An 18173-nucleotide genomic window follows, 5' to 3' on the forward strand; every position below is an offset into this window, starting at 1 on the left:
GAAGTGACTTCCCCAAGGCACAAGCGTGGGCAGTGTGTATTGAGCTCCTGGGCTGCCCAAACAACAAGACCCTCCCCCCTTGGCCTTGTTGATGTGGTCCAAAGGAACGCAGAGCAATACTTGGCTGCAGGAGTTGCTGGAAGGAGGGGCAGAAGGTGCCATCCAACCGTCGTAGGGACTCCACTCTGGATTTGTGTAGGATTTATTCCTTAAAAAGGTAAAGGTACCCCTGCCCATACGGACCAGTCATGTCCGACTATAGGGTTGTGCACTCATCTCACTTAAGAGGCTGGGAGCCAGCGCTGTCCGGAGACACTTCCGGGTCACGTGGCCAGCGTGACGAAGCTGCTCTGGCGAGCCAGCACCAGCGCAGCACACGGAAACGCCATTTACCTTGCCACTATAAAGCGGTACCTATTTATCTACTTGCACTTAAGGGTGCTTTCGAACTGCTAGGTTGGCAGGAGCTGGGACCGAAAGACGGGAGCTCACCCCGCCGCGGGGATTCGAACCGCCGACCATGCGATCGGCAAGTCCTAGGTGCTGAGGTTTTACCCACAGCGCCACCCGCATCCTTACAAGTACTTAATTATGTTTCCCCCCCCCCCATTCACAGTGGGAAAGCAAGATTTCACCTGCCCCACTGGTCACCTTTAAGTGAGCAGAGCATGAGAGTACAACGTGCACATGTCCTGTTACCAAATCTCATGAGAGAACCTTAGGTGTAAAAATGATGGTCCAATCCAACAGGAGGGTGGAAAACTACTCACACAAAATGGTGGGTGGCTGTGAAGAAAAGAAGAAGAGTTTGGATTTGATATCCCGCTTTATCACTACTCAAAAGAGTCTCAAAGCGGCTAACATTCTGCTTTCCCTTCCTCCCCCACAACAAACACTCTGTGGGGTGAGTGGGGCTGAGATACTTCAGTGAAGTGTGACTAGCCCAAGGTCACCCAGCAGCTGCAGGTGGAGGAGCAGAGACGTGAACCCGGTTTCCCAGATTACGAATCTACCGCTCTTAACTACTACACCACACTGGCTCTTCTTGTGAATGCTCTTCTTGTGTGCAACTCTAATAATACTGTGTTCAATGCCACTTCAAGGGGAAAGAGTAAGAATACAGCGCTTGATTCAGAATGGAGGACTTGGTTCAAATCTCCCCCCAGTGATGATGACCAGTATTGAAAAAAGATTTGGGCAGACTGCTAGATTGGTCTTTGAGCCCACTCAAACATGAGCACAGCCCACCACCACCCTTTTCCACTGACATTTGCAACAGGGCATCCAAAGGAAGAATAAGTGCTCCCAGAAGATGACAATTTGGCATCCCAGAAATAGAAAAGTCAGTGTCTACTCCCTGCCACCGTAATTCACAGCTACCTTTTCTTTTCTTTTTCGTAGGGTACAGAAGTCTTCCATCTGTGTTGCTTGGTCTCTAATGGGCTCATTCACACAAAGAAAAGTCTCCAGTTGACTCTGCATTCAACAAATGATAATCACATAGTAACCGATCCATCACCTTCACACACTTCTCTCCAAGTTCACTGATGACATAGACAGCATTATTATGATGTCACAATTCCATGTAACTGCTAAGCCTCACCTTCATATATGGGGCAAGGCAAGGGAAGGGCACAGGGCTGGTTGGGATGAATTTCTCTGCTTCTGTATAGGTCCCTTGAAAGCATTACAACCATGTATGCACATCTGGTGAGACTTTGGATAACAAGAGGAGGAAGAGAGAGGGTGTGTGGAGAAGAAGGATCTGAGAAGCACTGTGTTGCGGTTCTCTTTCTACCATTTCAGCCCCGGTCTGAAGTGATTATTTGTACCTTCATGAATAAATACAGCAATACTATCTCCTCAGAGACTTCACATACCTTGCTAGGGAATCTCTCTTAAGTCTGTAACTGACGAGATAATATATGACACTGCAATTAGCGAAAAAGGAAACGGAAACACTCTCAAGCATTATCTGCCTCTCGTTCTTTAATATTAATGCTAACTGTCTGTGAAAGTTGTATTAACAGTAATTCACAGAGAATGACCTGTTGAGCTAAACCATGGGATGAAGCTGAATCACTTGGTAGCCAGATTGGAGTGTAGTGCTACTTATACTTATCCCCAAAGCTGCTCTTTCCTGTCCCTTTCTCTTAGTCAGCAGCAACAGACATCAAGTCATACAAATTAGCTGCTACTGTACTTTTCCTAAGTGCAACACAGTCACTTTGAAATATAAGCTGACCATAGGAATCAAACAAGGGGGTCCCTGCAAAAATATGATGTATGGGATCATGTTGTTCTAATAGGAGCAAGTCAGTGGTGAAACTGAGAAGGGGCTGTTAGGTATGTCGTACCAGCCCAAGATCTGAAGGCAGTTAGGGAGTTCTCTCAGCAAGCTACCGGTATAGGCTGTCATTTGTTAGTTTTACTAAAAAAAAACCACCTAGATTGGATTTGTTGTAAGGGAGATGGGGCACCCCTTCTTTAAACAAAAATCTAAATATGTTCAATAGACTGCAGGTACTCAACAAGAAAGGTACTCACTATATGAACAGAGGCTACTACTATTAATTATCAACTTTTATGTATTTTTTTTAAAAAAAGCATATCCAAAGTTGGTAGGGTATTTGTAATTGAGTTAAAGATTATGTGAAAGAGCTAAAAGAGCATAACAGGCTGCAGGTTCCCACCATCATACAGCCTGCTTAGGCCACGGGAACAAATATGGCGGTCCAGATATCCAACTATTTCAATTTCCAACCCTCCTTTAGGCCATTTTTAAAAAACGGGTCTATATACCAAAGATGGTTCCTACCTGAAGATGGTCTCTGGCATGTGCCCTATATCATAGGCTACACTCAAATGATAGTTCTTAGGGCCATGTCTCCCACATTACCTCAGAGCTGTGCCTCACCTCCCAGGAGTGATACTGGTTTCAGAACCATCTTTCTTCATTATAGCTACCTCCCATGTGAAACGAGGCACCAGGGGTCTCAGGCAGCCAGTTCCAGGAGGTCAGCCTTCAAAGGCCTTCAAAAGCTTCTTTTTTATATATAAGGTTCCAAGGAACTGTCTCTGGAGTGTAGTTATCTGACAGAACACAGCACAAGGAAACATCTGAGCTTAGAAACAAGAGAACTGTGCAGTCCATGAACTTGACTGACTGAACTCAGGGAACTTCTCTGACCCAAATGAGATAAATCTTAGGCAGAATTCCTAAATATAAGAAGTGGTTAACCTGTGGCTTCTCCAGATTTTGTTGGACTGCAGTTCCCCCCATCTCTGGCTATTAGTCATGTTGGCTTGATAGAGTGATAGGGTCCAACAACATCTGGAAGGCCACAGGTTAGACGCCCCTACTAAATATATTTTCTGGGTGAAACTCAGACTTCCAGGGAGTTTGAAGAGCGCTGTCGGAGCTGTGATTAATATTCAACACTTGGACAAAGCGTAGGAACACTTTTAAGCGTTGCACAATTTTTGTAACACTTCACCAAAAGCACTTCCTTTTCAAACACAAAAATCAAAACATGGAAATTCAGCTCAGCTCTAAGAGCGGAATAAAAAGTTTGCACCATCCCACTGCCTCACACAAAACTGGCAATACAGGAGGTACCTTTTTCAATATTTTCCTTATTTTCAAAACGTAGTTGGAACAGTATCATGTCGTTATTCTTTTATATATGAAAAAAAAAACAGTGAAAGCCTCTGCTGGCAGCTGAAAACTGCTAAAGAACTGAGCGGTAAACATAACTATGCACCTCTCACATGAAAGTGCTTTCATTATGAAGAACTGCTATTCCCTTTTCAAACATTCAATGGGGTTGTGAAGGCACAATTCTGTTTTTCAATCCACAATGTAAACTGATACAATCAGTTTCTGCCACAGGTCTAAAACTGGCATGAGACATCCAACTTTACATTTATCAACTGCAAACATATTCATGGTGGAAAGAACTCTGTAGAAAAAGGCACAAATTCCCCATGCCCATGAAGTTGCAGCCAGAATTGATACGCAGCCGGTCTTAAAAAACTAAGCTTCAACTTCAAAAACATTGGCTGAGGACCCTGGGTTATCACTTGTATACTTGCCAAAAAACAAACAAACAAAAACACCCTTTGTATAAAGTGCAACAAATTCTGTATTTTTTTCATTAATTTGCTCAGAAATATGATTTATGTGCATTGCTTACTGTTTAATTACTTTGTTTTCTAGAAGTTCCTTCCTGCTTGTTTGTAAGGAAATAGTCAATTAAGAATCTAATGAATCCTCTCCTGTGACAGAATTAATTTGGGAAGCTGTGACCTCATGTAAAGAGGCATCAAAGCTGGTTAATATGTAACACAGAGACACTCCGTGCAGACTGATGATCATTACATGAAGCATCTTTGATCTGCTGTAGTTTCCAGCAAAACAAGGGAAAACATGCGCTCTGCTCCAGCTCTGGCAAAAAAACACTGTACATCGGAAATGTACGGTAATGTTAAGAGCAGACGGTGTTACTAAGATATGGCAAAGATGATGGAATGTAATCCCCGAAGAGGAAAGTACTGCAATTTTCCACCTTTGATTTCAGACACATGGTAAGAACATCACTAGACCTCCAACAACTCAACTTGGAACAAATCAGACATAGCTCAGAGCCTCACATAAATGGAAGCTGAAATTTCAGTTGAATGTCTATGGATCAAGATGGGGTGTCTTTATGTAACTTATTTATACTTGAATTACCGTATTTTTCGCCCTATAGGACGCACTTTTTCCCCTCCAAAAATGAAGGGGAAATGTGTGTGCGTCCTATGGGGCGAATGCAGGCTTTCGCTGAAGCCTGGAGAGCGAGAGGGGTCGGTTCGCACCGACTCCTCTCGCTCTCCAGGCTTCAGGAGAGCCCCAGCGCCAGCCCCACAAGGTCGGGGGACAGAGGGAGGCGAAACGCCGCCATCCCGCTGTCTCCCAAAGTGGTTTGGAGGCTGACGGCGGGGAGACCCCGCCGCCAGCCCCGCAAGAACCGGGGACAGTGGGGAGGTGCAGCGCGTCTTCCCGCTGTCCCCGGACCAGATCTGAAGGCGGGCGGCGGGGAGAAGAGCGCTTCTCCCCGCTGTCCCCGGACCTGATCTGAAGGCGGGCGGCGGGGAGAAGAGCGCTTCTCCCCACTGCCTGCCCCGCAAGCTCCGGGGACAGCTGGGAGGCGCAGCGCGTCTCCCAGCTGTCCCCGGACCTGATCTGAAGGCGGGCGGCAGGGAGAAGAGTGCTTCTCCCCGCTGCTGGCCCACAAGCGCCTGGGGGGAAAAATAATTTTTCCCCCTTTATTTCCCCCCCCCCAAAAAAAAACTTGATGCGTCCAATGGGCCGGTGCGTCCTATGGGGCGAAAAATACGGTATGTTGTTGTTGTTTAGTCGTTCAGTCGTGTTCGACTCTTTGTGACCCCATGGACCAAAGCACGCCAGGCACTCCTGTCTTCCACTGCCTCCCACAGTTTGGTCAAATTCATGCTGGTAGCTTCGAGAACACTATCCAACCATTTTGTCCTCTGTCATCCCCTTCTCCTTGTGCCCTCCATCTTTCCCAGCATCAGGGTCTTTTCCAGGGAGTCTTCTCTTCTCATGAGGTGGCCAAAGTATTGGAGCCTCGGCTTCACAATCTGTCCTTCCAGTGAGCACTCAGGGCTGATTTCCTTAAGAATGGATCGGTTTGAAAACTTGGTGATTTGCGGGGAAATGAATCACTTGGCATGATTTGTAGACCCAGCAAATTCCATTTGAAATGGGATACCTAACAACCCCGCTGAATCCCCAGTTGCCACCGGGTTGCACAAGAGCCCTCTTTGCCTGTTACTCGTGTGAAAGGGCAACGCATTCAGCCTCAACCCTGGAGATGGTTTTACTCCTTGCAGCCCTCACAGGTTGATTTAGAGATGATTAAGAACCCTAAACCCTAAAGCATATTGGAGAGCCTATGTCAGACTTTCTCAACCTGTGGGTCCCCAGATGTTGTTGAACTACAACTCCCATCACCCCTAGCTAGCAAGGCCAGAACTCAGGGATGATGGGAGTTGTAGTCCAACAACATCTGGGGATGCACAGGTTGAGAACCGCTGGTCTATGTAGAGAAAAGGTTGTCTCCTTTGGTATGTTATCTCTCAAAAGACTAGGGGCTGGAATGGACTGTGCTACCTCAGGGTATTGGCCTAAAGATGTACAGTACTTGGATAGCTCAGTTGCTTAGAGCGGGTACTGATAACACCAAGGTTGCAGGTTCAATCCCTGTATGGGACACTTGCATATTCCTGCATTGCAGGGGGTTGGACAGATGACCCTCAGGATCCCTTCCAACTCTACAATTCTACAAAATTCCCTTCATAGTTCTGTTTATCTTTCTGAGTGAGAAGAGGGCATAGATCTCTAGGCCAACTAGGTCAAACACCAGGGCCTCTACAGAGACCAATGAGACTGCTATGGACTGCATAGTGCAAATAAAGCTCTCCCATGTACTGTGAGCCTCTGCCTCCCATACTTCAGAAGGTCCCATGCCCAGTGGGCCTGAAATCCACCACTGAATTCTGCATCCTTCCAGGATTTAGAACTGCCCTTGAGTGCATAAAGAAACTTAATGTGAATCACCAATGCCTTTACCAATGTCTTTGAAATATTCTGATCTACCAAAAAACAAACAAACAAACAAAGCAACCCTTTCTGTGGAGGACTAAATGCAAAACCACACCATACATTTGAAGCACACTGAAAGCACATGGCTTCTCCCACAGAATCTTGGGAACTGCAGTTTCCCACTCACGGAGCTATGATTCACAGTACCCTTCGCAAGCCACAGTTCCCAGGATTCTTTGGAGGGAAATTAGAAGGAAAATCAGATGTGCTCTTAAATATGAGGTGTGGATCTGTCCTAAGCTGACAGAGTAATCACTTGTACAATGCGCAGCAGTATTGACTCAAGTCTTGTTAATAACATTTACATGAGTTAATGATATACGATCTGTGAGCGCCTGATGCTGTAGCACTGTGAGCAGGTGTGACACAAATGCAAGAACAGGAAACTAACGACAGTATCCTGTTTTTATTTTGATTGTGTTCTGTTTTATATACTAGAAGCTGTTTTATATAGAGATTTTTAAAAAGTAATAGTTACAATTCAAGTATTTCCGTTTAAAAAAAAGGGGGCAAACTGATCCCCCAGACCAACCAGGAAGCATTTTTTGAAGAGAAGCAACAAACAGTGTTTACTATATGATAACTTTAACAGAGTCCCTTAGTTCTCCCACATGGATAATATATGTGGAAAACAAAAGTGGAAACTCAATTCCATCTGCTAATCATGTAGAGGGAAACTTAGTAAATCAGTGTTCAGCAGCCCTTGTTATGTCCACAAAATACTAGCACCTGTCCTGTCCCTTCATGCCCATTTCTCTCACCTCTTCCTTTTTTTATTTTGTACTTTCCTTTGAGCTAACTGTGAAGACACACTGCAGGACAAAGAACTCTGGCAACCATACCAACCAATAACTGAGCCTTCTGAACCACCAGTAAAACAGACGCGTTTCAAGATAGTGCTTCAAGCTTGGGGTTGCATTTCTTAGGGGGAAATCTTGCTTATCTGTGTTTGGCCTAAGCAAATCAGTATATTTTTGGTTGTTTTTGCATTTGCACACCTATAAATCTGTTCCATGCCATTTCTGCATTCAACTGAAATTGTTATTGAGTAAAGGAAATGTATCAAAATAGGTTTAAAATGCACTTAGAAATTATTCTTCTGAGTCAAAAATAGTTTTAAAACAGTATGCAAAGACAAGGTTCCCTGTGTCTTTTTTTTTATATAAAAAAAATCCAATATTTGGGAACACTGGCAGATAATTAAGTTCCAACCTGCACATTAGTCCAGGAAGCATGGATCAAGTCACTTTGCAATAGAATTCCCAAAGTTCATATTCCTAATCTGAATCTACCCTAAGTCCTAGCATGTATATATACTTGGGAAGGCATCGGGAAAGTATGATTTGTGACCCTCTCCATTTGTTATGTTGAGCACACATATATGTGGGCACCTCATCTGCATTGCATGTGTATAAATGTGTGTGTGTAACATGAAAATTCATCAGCATTTTAGTGTGACTTTCTCCTAATAAACATATTTTTGCATGTGGTTTTCTCTAATGTAATGCATGTTTCCACTAATATATACTTTTTTGTAAACGTTTGGTTCGAGAACTGCATCACAACGAGATTCAGAGGTGCACACATTTTGAAGGACAGCTGTGTTTTAGTTCTCCCACTGTCCTGAGCAGTGCAAATTACGTCGGTTCAATTTTTAATGCAAACTGAATTCAATCTCTCCCTCACCCCTAGCCCCAGTCGCATGTACAAACTCCTTATCCTTTCCAGCTGTTATACAGAACAAAATCTAACTGGTACAGGAGAGCACCCTGTTCTCAATGCTTGTCACAATGGGTCTTCCAAGGTCAAAACAGGGACTATCCAAGGTTTCCAAAGTGTAACACAAATATGCTACTTGTATCACAGTGATTGCTCCCCTTGGGGGAAAAGGAAGAGGTGAAGATCATCAAGCCCACATCCTGATCTACAGTAAAGGCTCATCCAAATATTTGCAACATTGTACTTTTGTCTCACAATATGTACTGCAAGTACCGAATAACTGCTTGCCAAACAGAACACAAGACACTAGAAAACTCCCTTTTTTGCCAAAACAGTTTTGTGCCTTCTCCGTTAGCAACTTTTCTGCTGCTTCCCTCAGTGTCTAAAATAAGGTGATATCTTGATATTAGGAATCTATGCGCCGAATGACGGGAAATCAGAATTTTACAAGAAACTGCATGAGACAATGTTGGACTATTTGGACTATTCTAACATTATTGTGATGGGAGATATGAATGGGGTGGTGTCAACAAACATGGACAAATCCCAAAATCAAAATTTAACAACAGACGGTAGACTACCTAAAACGTTTTTTGAAATGACAGACAATATGGACTTGATTGATATATGGAGGACAAAGAACCCCTTGGGTAAAGAAGGAACTTTCTTTTCTGAGGCCCATTTGTCATGGACACGAATCGACCAAATTTGGATATCTAGAGGGCTGGCACCTAAAACAAGAAAGGTGGAAATCTGCCCAAAAACCTGCTCCGACCATAATGCTTTGAAAATGGAACTGAGACTTACCCCAACCGGATCCTTCAGATGGAGAATGAATGACACCTTGTTAAGAGATCAAGAGATTGTTAAGAAGGCCCAAAAAACACTAAAGGACTATTTTGAAATAAATTTGAACACTACGGTCGAAAAAAGAATAATCTGGGACGCAAGCAAAGCAGTTATGAGAGGGTTTCTGATACAACAGAATACAATAAAGAGAAAATTTTGGAATGGAAAAAAGGAGAAGATCCTAGAGAAAATAAGCGAAGGAGAGAAAAAGCTGAGGATTAAACCAAAGTCAAAGGAGGTGCTGAGAGAAATTAAATTCCATCAGGCACAATATTCGAAATTGATCAACCAAGAGATAGAATGGAAAATTAAACAAATGAAGCAGAGATCGTTCGAATCAGCAAATAAATGTGGAAAGCTGCTAGCCTGGCAGCTGAAAAAAAGGCAAAAGCTAAATACGGTTACAAACTTAGAGATTCAAGTTCAGAAACCAGAAGAAATAAGGAAGTGCTTCCACAGATATTTTAAAGATCTTTATGCACAGGGGCCTCAGAAAGAGCTGGAAATAGACCAATTCTTAAAGACAAATGGATTACCTAAAATAAGTCAAGATAAAAGATCAACTCTAAACTGCAAAATAACTCAACAGGAAATTGAAGGTGCCATTCAGAACATGCAACTTGGCAAATCTCCAGGCCCAGACGGACTCACCTCCAAATATTATAGGACTTTGAAGGATTTTTTGATACAACCATTGTTGGAGGTTTGCAATCAGATTATGGAGGGGAAGAGAGCACCGGAAACGTGGAAGGAAGCATACATCACATTGATACCCAAGTCAGAACTGGAAAAGACTCAGCTTAAGAATTACCGCCCCATCTCACTCCTGAATGTGGATTACAAAATATTTGCAGATATCTTAGCAAGTAGACTCAAAAAAGTACTAAATGAAGTAATTCATAAGGACCAAGCAGGCTTTCTTCCTGGTAGACACATGTCTGATAACACTAGGAACATTATCGATATATTGGAACTTTTGCGGATTAGGAACACAAGGGCGGTGTTAATTTTTATTGATGCGGAGAAAGCATTTGACAACATTTCTTGGATGTTTATGAAGAAAAACCTGGAAGGGATGGGTGTGGGGCGTGGGTTTGAAAATGGAATAGAGGCAATCTATTCAGAACAAAAAGCTAAACTGATAGTGAACAATGTGGTGTCGGAGGAACTCAAAATTGAAAAAGGGACACGACAGGGGTGCCCTCTATCTCCTCTTTTATTCATTTCCGTCCTGGAGGTGTTGCTGAATATGATTAGGGAGGACCGGTTGGTGCAGGGTATAGTGGTCGGAGCGAAACAGTACAAACTGAAAGCATTTGCAGATGACCTAGTTTTAACATTACAGGAGCCAGAATCTAGCACAAAAAGAGTTCTTGAACTGATCTCGGAGTTTGGTCGGGTGGCGGGATTTAAGCTAAACAAACAAAAAACCAAGGTTTTGACTAAAAATTTAACACCTATAGAGACGGAGGGGTACCAGAAAGAAACAGAATTAAGTGTGGTTAAAAAAGTGAAGTACCTGGGGGTATTTTTGTCCACCAAAAACCTGAATTTATTTAAAGATAATTATGAAAAATGTTGGTTGGAAATTAAAAAGGACTTGGAAATTTGGTCAAGATTGAAACTTACCTTGTCAGGTCGAATTGCAGCTATAAAGATGTGTGTTTTGCCGAAGATGTTATTTCTGTTTCAAACCCTACAGGTCGTGGACAGAGTGGAATGCTTTGGAAGATGGCAGAAGGATATATCTAAGTTTGTCTGGCAGGGCAAAAAGCCCCGAATAAAATTTAAAATACTAACTGACTCAAAGGAAAGAGGGGGGTTTGCCCTGCCGGACTTAAGGCTATACTACGAAGCTGCAGCCTTCTGCTGGTTAAAAGATTGGTTCCTGTTGGAGAACACTGATGTCCTAGACCTGGAAGGGTTTGATAACGCTTTTGGTTGGCATGCATATTTGTGGTATGACAAGGCGAAAGTGCATAAATTGTTTAAAAACCATATTGTCAGAAAATCAATTTTTGCCGTCTGGATGAAGTACAAGGATTTATTAGAAAATAAGACCCCGAGGTGGCTATCACCGGTGGAGGCCAAGGTTCTCAAAAAAAGGCCCAATATGGAGGCCTACTGGCCAAAATATTGGGAATTAATTGAAAGATCTGGAGATAACTGGAAACTACAGAGCCAGGATAAACTAAAAAATAAGGTGCGAGATTGGCTACATTATGCTCAAATTCAAGAGGTCTTTAAAATGGATAAAAAAGTTGGTTTCCAGGTGGAGAAATCGAAACTGGAGACGGAGTTACTAGAACCAAAAACTAAGGTACTTTCGAGAATGTATAACTTGCTGCTTAAATGGAATACACAGGATGAGACAGTTAAATCTGCTATGATAAAATGGGCACAGGATGTAGGACATAACATAATGTCTGAGGACTGGGAAAGGTTATGGAACACCGGTATGAAATTTACGGCATGTAGTGCTTTGAAAGAAAACATTATGAAAATGGTATACCGGTGGTACATGACCCCAGTCAAGTTGGCTAAAATATACCACCTGTCTGATAACAAATGCGGGAAATGTAAGGAGGCAGAAGGGACATTCTTTCACCTCTGGTGGACCTGCCCGAAAGTAAAGGCCTTCTGGGAAATGATATATAATGAATTGAAAAAGGTATTTAAATATACCTTCCCCAAGAAACCGGAGGCTTTCCTTCTGGGCATGGTGGACCGGAAGGTTTCAAAGAAAGACAGAACTTTGTTTATGTATGCAACTACAGCAGCAAGAATACTTATTGCAAAGCACTGGAAGACACAAGATCTACCCACACTGGAGGACTGGCAGGCGCAGTTGATGGACTATGTGGAGTTGGCAGAAATGACCGGCAGAATCCGAGATCTGAGCGAAGAAACAATTGAGGAGGACTGGAAAAAATTTAAGGACTATTTGCAAAAATATTATAAGTTGTTTGAATGTTAAGATTGTGCACGATTAGGAAACGTTATGCTTTCGCAATTTGATTAGGTAAATGATAAAGTAAGTGATGACAAAAAAGGAGATAAATTCGAAACAAATATATTATGTTTATTATAAAAGTATTAAAATTAAATTACAAATTTTTGAAATTGGTAACATAATGAATCCAAAGGTATAATAAGTGGTGAAACAAGGTAATAAATTGCTGATATTGTTAGACTAAAGAATGCAATGATGGGAGGATGTGAGGAGGTCCAATGGAAAGTAACTCTTTGAAAGATGATTTGAAGTATATTTAATCTTTTCTTTTTTCTTTATTTTTCTTCATTTTTGAAAACTGTTTCTTGCTTGTTGTTATGTGACTGAACCTGTGAATCTATGAAAAGAAACGCAATAAAAATTTTTATTAAAAAATAAAATAAAATAAGGTGACACAGTCAGATGCAGAAACACCCAAAAGGGTGACATCCATAGTGCAGGCTCTCTAGGGAGCAACTTGAATGCTCTTGTATCAGCAGCAGTGGCACTTGAGCAACAGGGTGACTGCTCACAGAGTACAGTTTGCACAGAAAAGAAGCAGCATTCCAATTGCCCTCTAAGGGCCCACCCGAAATACTGTTTTTGTGCCTCACTGAAACACATAGCTCAGTTAGCAGTGCATGAGACTCTTAAGGTCATGGGTTCGAGCCTCACACTGGGCAAAAGATTCCTGCACTGCTACAGACTGGACTAGTTGACCCTCATGGTCCCTTCCAACTCTAGAAAGTCTATGATTCTTGAAAATTTCATATTATTAATGTTTCTTGTATGTCTGGGCACCAGTGTGAGGCTCGCCTCTTCCTTCCTCTTTTGCCACTACAGTCATACCTTGGGTTGCGAATGCTGTGGGTTGCATGTTTTCGGGTTACGGACCGCGCCAAACCCATAAGTACCGGAACGGGTTACTTCCAGGTTTCGGCGCTCGTGCATGCACAAAACTGCAAAATGACATCATGCACATGCGCAGAAGAGCCGAATCGCATCACGTGCATGCGCAGATGCAGCACTGCGCGTTGCAAATGTGCCTCCCGCACGGATCACGTTCGCAAACCAAGGTATGACTGTACCTGGGATATCTGGTTGATCCAAGGAGCCCCAAGGTGTATACAGTAACTTGAATGTTCTCTAGCATTAATGCCATTCAAAACATGGTTGAATTGTTTTAGCAGCGCGTGTTGAAGAATTACTGGAAAAGGGAGATTTTCTAATCTGTGCGAAAACAAAGTCAAATTAAAACATAGGCCATTTCAGCTTAGCCCTATTTGAAATTCCAACAGAAAAAGATACACAAACAGTATTTTCCCACAAATTTGTAACTGCTTTGCCTACTGACATACTGGAAGGAGTATGGGGAAGGTTCCTCTCTCCCTTGTACTGTAAAGAAATGCCAGCAAACTAGAAACACACATGCCAACTTTCAAGATTTGGGAGTGGAGAATTAACTTACATTTGTGGGGTGTGTGTGTGTGTGTGTGTGTGTGTGTATGAGAGAGAGAGAGAGAGAGAGAGAGAGAGAGAGAGAGAGAGAGAGAGAGAAGGGCAGTTGAGCTTCTAAACCCTGTTCCTATTAGCATTTAAGTGCTGGTTTTTGGAATTAAAGTTTCAATGAACATAAATGCAACCTTTGGCAAGCTTCCATATAAGCAGGGGCGGGGGAGGGACCTTGTCTGATTTCCCCTGCATCAAAGCTTTTGTCCTCAAAGTTTAAATTGAAGCCTTCCCCCCATTTTTTCTGCAATTATTTTGATGGTCTGCTGTTTGATATAGGGCATTTCAATTAGTTGCAGGATTTTGCAAAGAAATTGCCAAGTGTATAGATATAATTTACTGGTAACCTGAAGACCTTGAAAAGTGGGTAGGGACTCAAGCTTAGTCTAGGACACAGCCAACACTCACATGGAAGTTGGATGAATACCAACAGACTCTCAACTGTATTGGCACTTATAACAATTAAGAAAGTCTATCTCCTGTCAGGAAGGCATTCAAATGAAGTGGCTATCATATTGATCACTGTTCCAAGCTGCTGATCTAAAGCTTAGCACTTCTACAGCAATAGCACGATAAGGACAAACACTCAAGGGTTGCCCACATGGCTCCAAACTGGGGTTGCCACACTGCACCCGAAACCAGTGTTAGAAACTCAGATATATAAGCTAGGCACCAAGTGGCTCTTTAAACCAGGGTTACAGTCACCCAAACGGAATGCCTAGTTGCCATTTTTGGGCCAGACAGCTCAAAAGTAGCATTTTTCAAGACGACTTTTTGGTTCCTCAAATTCATTCTGATTGTGCTGATAAAATATAATGGATAGAATTGTACAGGATGTGTTGCTAGTACAGTGGTACCTCAGGTTACATACGCTTCAGGTTACAGACTCCGCTAACCCAGAAATAGTACCTCAGGTTAAGAACTTTGCTTCAGGATGAGAACAGAAATCGTGCTCCAGCGGCAGCAGTAGGAAGCACCATTAGCTAAAGTGGTGCTTCAGGTTAAGTTTCAGGTTAAGAACGGACCTCCGGAATGAATTAAGTACTTAACCTGAGGTACCACTGTATGTGAAATCAGGAATGATCCAAGGATCCCCAGGCATGCACGTCCAGGTGGCGGAGACGTCAGGCACCATCCTGGCGCCCGGGCATCTTAACTTGGTCTCAAGTGGCCGATAGCCAGGTGTAAACTGCACCTGGCGCCTGGAGAATTTCAAACACGGACCCAGACATGGGACACATATACAATGGTACCTCAGCTTACAGTCGCTTCAGGTTACAGATTCTGCTAACCCAGAAGTAGTACCTTAGGTTAAGAACTTCACCTCAGGATGAGAACTGAAATCACGGGCCAGTGGCATGGAGGCCCCAATAGCTAAAGTGGTACCTCAGGTTAAGAACAGTTTCAGGTTAAGAATGGACTTCCAGAACAAATTAAGTTCTTAACCCGAGGTACCACTGTATTTAAATCACCCTCTAATCCAACCATAGAAAAGGCAGGGCAGTGGGAGACAAGGCTTTCTCCACATATTTCCTGCCCAGTCCTATCATTCCTGATGATGTTATCAGAAGGCTAAAACATTATGGGGCCTAGAGATCTCTTTGTTACTAACCTCCAAGCCAGCCCTTCCTCTTTTATCCAAATTCACCTTACCAAGGCAATGAGCTGGCAAGACCGACTTGAGGCAATTGCCACACATACTTGTTGCAACATGAGTTGACATCACAAAGAGGTGGACAGTGGCACAAGCATTCCATGGAAACAGATAGTGGGAAATTCTCAAGGCATTGTACACTGCTTCCCCAGGTCAATGGATGCTGAAGCAAGCGCAAGTCAGCACATCCAGATCACAGTCCCAAGAAAATGTGGCTCCGATATAGGGCTGTGTGATAAATCGTTGAATGCCAGGTATTAAAACAACATCGTAGTGTTTCAACAAGGTAACGCAGTGGTACATTGGTTCTCAAACACCTTGGTTCCCAAACGCTGGAAACGTTCCGGTAAGTGTTCCAGTTTTCAAACTTTTTCAGGAGCCAAACGTCTGATGCAGCTGTCGGCTATTGTTTCCGGGGCGCCTGCGCCAATCAGAAGCTGTGCCTTGGTTTTCGAACATTTTGGAAGTCATACAGACTACCGGAACAGATTAAGTTTGGCACTTTTGTTTTTGCTGTTGATTTTGTGTTTCGGGGGCTTTTTCGGTTAATTTGTTTTTGTGACTGTGTGGAACCCAGTTCAGCTACTGATTGATTGATTGATTGATTGATTGAGTGTGACTGCAGAAATGGATAAAAGCCCTCCATCCAAACAATGACTATCATCAGTGTAGGTAAGGGGGGGGGGATTCTAAATCATCTACAATACTGTCTTATTTATTTTATAGTACAGTACATTCATTTTATGTATCAATGGTCTCATTGGATAGTAAAATTCATGTTAAATTGTTGTTTTAGGGGTTGTTTTTAAAAGTCTGGAACAGATTAATCTGTTTTTCATTACTTTCTATGGGAAAGCACACCTTGGTTTTGGAACGCCTTGATTTTGGAACGGATTTCCGCAACGGATTAAGTTTGGGAACCAAGGTACCACTGTATACAGTGGTGCCCCGCAAGACGAATGCCTCGCAAGACGAAAAACTCGCTAGACGAAAGGGTTTTGCGGTTTTTGAGCTGCTTCGCAAGACGAATTTCCCTATGGGCTTGCTTCGCAAGAAGAAAACGTCTTGCGTTTTTTGCAAGTTTGTTTCCTTTTTCTTAACACCGTTAATACAGTTGCAACTTGACTTCGAGGAGCAACTCATAGAACGTGGTGTGGTAGCCTTTTTGAGGTTTTTGGTGATTTTTGAAGCTTTTCCAAAACTTTTCTGATACCGTGCTTCGCAAGACGAAAAATTCGCTAGACGAAAAAACTCGCGGAACGAATTTATTTCGTCTTGCGAGGCACCACTGTACTCCCTCCTAGCCAATAAGAAGTAAGTATAAGCCCTCACACAAACCAGCAAACTCTTCTAGCTTCACCTGTATCTTTCCCCTTAGAACTCAGCTAATTATGCAGAGCCTGCTAACAATCCAGGAGGGACCCCCATGGCTAGACAATTAAAGATCCAGGGGCAAAGTAAACGGAGAATGTAAACAAAGAACTGGAAAACACTTCTTTCTTTCCTCACACTGACCCCCCCCCCCAAAAAAAAGAGAGTGGGAAGAGTTTTTATTTTATCTTCTGGTGGTTCTCCCTAAATAGTTTTTCCCCATATTAAAAATGAAGGTTTCTAAAATTTATTTAAAGCAGATTAAGTCTCTGCTTGCTTGCTTGCTTGCTTGCCCTCCTTCCCTCCCTTAAAAGGAAGAGAGATTTAAAAAGGGAAGAGATTGGTGGTATGGGGGCTTTTGCGGGGCGAGGGGGGCTTCTGTGGAGGACTGAATGGAGAGGAGAATGTTTAGCTGGCTGCCTTATGCTGAAATGGGAGGTTGGGTACTATGTGAGATTGATGGGGAGGGGATTTGTCGGTAAGCAGTGCAAGCAAATGCATGTCTACTCACAAGCAATCCCTACTGAAATCATCGAGACTTACTCCCAGGAAAGTAAAAGCAAGTTTAGTTGAACTCAGTGGGGCTTATACATGCATAGATTGAAGCTATAAGTGGGACCTCTGAGTGGGGAAGCAGATGCAAGTTGGCTAGTAAATCACTTAAACTACTCTTAAATTAGTTGAAAATACATTAAATATATTATATGGAAGTTTATATTTTTTATTAAATCCACTACTTCCTTATATTTTAAGGCCCTCCACCGCCGCAGGGAGCCTCGTCAAGGCCCTCCGCTGCTGTGGGCAGGTATGGTGGGCCCCTTGCCACTGCAGGGAGGCCCAGCAAGACCCTCCACCACTGCCAATATATGGTGATATATTGCTATATTTAGCTGGTGTACATTGTGGTGTTGAAAACCAGATAGCACCCAGCCCTGCTTCTATGTTTCCAACTGTCCAGTAGATGCTGTTGCTTATAGTTGTGGCAGCATCCAGAACTCAGTTCTGATGTTTGTACAGTGGTACCTCGGGTTAAGAACTTAATTTGTTCCGGAGCTCCGTTCTTAACCTGAAACTGTTCTTAACCTGAGGTACCACTTTAGCTAATAGGGCCTCCCACTGCCACCACCGCATGATGGGGAAGGAACAAAGTTCAGGTCATTATGGACTTGGATTGAAACAGGCTCAGGGGTTTTAGAACCATGAAATTCAATTTCCAATCTCCAATCCCCCATCACTAAATATTATTTTAGTATTTTCCCATGGCTTCCCTTCCAGTTCATTTATTTAGCTCATAAAACTTAAAAGACCACTTGATTGTAAAAAGAAAGCCTCAACAGAGGGGAGTTGGAGCCCAACAATGGATAGAGGATATCCCAGGCGACTCTCACTCATTTTTTAAAAAAGCTCAG

General features: G+C 42.9%; 1 protein-coding gene and 1 long non-coding RNA gene across 13 annotated transcripts in view; one reads left to right on the forward strand and one right to left on the reverse strand.

The window, feature by feature from the left end:
- RET (ret proto-oncogene) overlaps positions 1 to 18173 on the reverse strand; it is a 125995-nt gene that overhangs the window by 53843 nt on the left and 53979 nt on the right. The window contains exons 1-2 of one of the 8 annotated variants that reach the window (XM_082222321.1): positions 15352 to 15370; positions 1381 to 1476 (exon numbers count right to left, since the gene is read on the reverse strand). The exons of 5 other annotated variants lie outside the window; for them this stretch is intronic. The gene's annotated coding sequence lies outside the window, so the exon portion shown is untranslated. Of the gene's footprint in view, positions 1 to 1380; positions 1795 to 15351; positions 15435 to 18173 lie in introns of those variants that run through there. 2 more of the 8 variants (XM_082222322.1, XM_082222320.1) reach the window with 2 other exon arrangements.
- Positions 15524 to 18173, forward strand: part of LOC309532321 — a 39700-nt gene continuing 37050 nt past the window's right edge. For all 5 annotated transcript variants that reach the window (XR_014219747.1, XR_014219748.1, XR_014219749.1 and 2 more), the window contains exon 1: positions 15524 to 15647. This is a non-coding gene — a long non-coding RNA (uncharacterized lncRNA). The remainder of the gene's footprint in view (positions 15648 to 18173) is intronic.

The sequence above is a fragment of the Podarcis vaucheri genome (genome assembly GCF_965113315.1).
Source record: "Podarcis vaucheri genome assembly, chromosome: 5".
Lineage (NCBI taxonomy): Eukaryota > Metazoa > Chordata > Lepidosauria > Squamata > Lacertidae > Podarcis > Podarcis vaucheri.